Source organism: Schistocerca gregaria, unplaced genomic scaffold (assembly GCF_023897955.1).
Source record: "Schistocerca gregaria isolate iqSchGreg1 unplaced genomic scaffold, iqSchGreg1.2 ptg001011l, whole genome shotgun sequence".
Taxonomy (NCBI): Eukaryota; Metazoa; Arthropoda; class Insecta; order Orthoptera; family Acrididae; genus Schistocerca; species Schistocerca gregaria.
Window position 1 is genome coordinate 52,501 of NW_026062360.1, and position 2,531 is coordinate 55,031.

Sequence of the window (2,531 nt, forward strand, 5' to 3'; positions counted from 1 at the left end):
CAACGGCCTCACAGCCGATGGGCGTCGTACGGCTCCACACCGGAGCGGACAGGCACTCGGGCGAACGTCATTCAAAACCGGCGCCAGGCGCCAGGTACCGCAGGCCAGCCGCTCCAGAGCTTCAGCGCTCGTACCACACAACAACAACACTTCCGCTAGTTTTGAGAGGCACGCGTGGTTCCGCACGCGGCGCACGGCCACTGCCGTACAGGTAGCGTGTTGCGCGACACGACACGACACGCACATCGAAAGACATGCAGTCTAGTCGGTAATGATCCTTCCGCAGGTTCACCTACGGAAACCTTGTTACGACTTTTACTTCCTCTAAATGATCAAGTTTGGTCATCTTTCCGGTAGCATCGGCAACGACAGAGTCGATGCCGCGTACCAGTCCGAAGACCTCACTAAATCATTCAATCGGTAGTAGCGACGGGCGGTGTGTACAAAGGGCAGGGACGTAATCAACGCGAGCTTATGACTCGCGCTTACTGGGAATTCCTCGTTCATGGGGAACAATTGCAAGCCCCAATCCCTAGCACGAAGGAGGTTCAGCGGGTTACCCCGACCTTTCGGCCTAGGAAGACACGCTGATTCCTTCAGTGTAGCGCGCGTGCGGCCCAGAACATCTAAGGGCATCACAGACCTGTTATTGCTCAATCTCGTGCGGCTAGAAGCCGCCTGTCCCTCTAAGAAGAAAAGTAATCGCTGACAGCACGAAGGATGTCACGCGACTAGTTAGCAGGCTAGAGTCTCGTTCGTTATCGGAATTAACCAGACAAATCGCTCCACCAACTAAGAACGGCCATGCACCACCACCCACCGAATCAAGAAAGAGCTATCAATCTGTCAATCCTTCCGGTGTCCGGGCCTGGTGAGGTTTCCCGTGTTGAGTCAAATTAAGCCGCAGGCTCCACTCCTGGTGGTGCCCTTCCGTCAATTCCTTTAAGTTTCAGCTTTGCAACCATACTTCCCCCGGAACCCAAAAGCTTTGGTTTCCCGGAGGCTGCCCGCCGAGTCATCGGAGGAACTGCGGCGGATCGCTGGCTGGCATCGTTTATGGTTAGAACTAGGGCGGTATCTGATCGCCTTCGAACCTCTAACTTTCGTTCTTGATTAATGAAAACATACTTGGCAAATGCTTTCGCTTCTGTTCGTCTTGCGACGATCCAAGAATTTCACCTCTAACGTCGCAATACGAATGCCCCCGCCTGTCCCTATTAATCATTACCTCGGGTTCCGAAAACCAACAAAATAGAACCGAGGTCCTATTCCATTATTCCATGCACACAGTATTCAGGCGGGCTTGCCTGCTTTAAGCACTCTAATTTGTTCAAAGTAAACGTGCCGGCCCACCGAGACACTCAACAAAGAGCACCCTGGTAGGATTTAAACGGGGTCCGCCTCGGGACGCGAAAGCACCCCTTCGGCTCGCCCCACCGGCAGGACGTCCCACGATACATGCCAGTTAAACACCGACGGGCGGTGAACCAACAGCGTGGGACACAAATCCAACTACGAGCTTTTTAACCGCAACAACTTTAATATACGCTATTGGAGCTGGAATTACCGCGGCTGCTGGCACCAGACTTGCCCTCCAATAGATACTCGTTAAAGGATTTAAAGTGTACTCATTCCGATTACGGGGCCTCGGATGAGTCCCGTATCGTTATTTTTCGTCACTACCTCCCCGTGCCGGGAGTGGGTAATTTGCGCGCCTGCTGCCTTCCTTGGATGTGGTAGCCGTTTCTCAGGCTCCCTCTCCGGAATCGAACCCTGATTCCCCGTTACCCGTTACAACCATGGTAGGCGCAGAACCTACCATCGACAGTTGATAAGGCAGACATTTGAAAGATGCGTCGCCGGTACGAGGACCGTGCGATCAGCCCAAAGTTATTCAGAGTCACCAAGGCAAACGGACCAGACAAGCCAATCCGATTGGTTTTGATCTAATAAAAGCGTCCCTTCCATCTCTGGTCGGGACTCTGTTTGCATGTATTAGCTCTAGAATTACCACAGTTATCCAAGTAACGTGGGTACGATCTAAGGAACCATAACTGATTTAATGAGCCATTCGCGGTTTCACCTTAATGCGGCTTGTACTGAGACATGCATGGCTTAATCTTTGAGACAAGCATATGACTACTGGCAGGATCAACCAGGGAGCTGCGTCAACTAGAGCTGAGCAGCCGGCCGCCCGGGAGTGTGTCCCGGGGGCCCGCGCGAACACGCAAGCGTCCGCTCAATTATTCTGCAAACAGGAGGAGGCCGAGCTCCCCTGCACGATACACCTCGAAACCCTCTCAGGTCCCGGCGGCGCGCAGCGCCGTCCTAGGTACTTGGTCGGTTTCGAGAGAGGCGCAATCGCCCGGAGTTAGGCGAGTAGACGGTTTTAGTGCGAACACCCTTGCTCCCAACTCAGCTTGCCGCTGCCGACAGAGGCCCGGGAGCGTGCTGTCGTGGCATTGCCGGCGGGAGACAACACGCGCCACCTATGGTGACCGGCAGCTCCAACGCCAGCGCCACACAAGGGC

The 2,531-nt window shown here is 54.4% G+C and overlaps 1 non-coding gene across 1 annotated transcript; it reads right to left on the reverse strand.

Moving 5' to 3' along the window:
• Positions 1 to 269: 269 nt before the first annotated feature.
• Positions 270 to 2,162, reverse strand: LOC126327014 (small subunit ribosomal RNA). Its single transcript, XR_007560902.1, has one exon. It is a non-coding gene; the product is annotated as a small subunit ribosomal RNA (ribosomal RNA).
• Between the last annotated feature and the right edge of the window lie 369 nt (positions 2,163 to 2,531).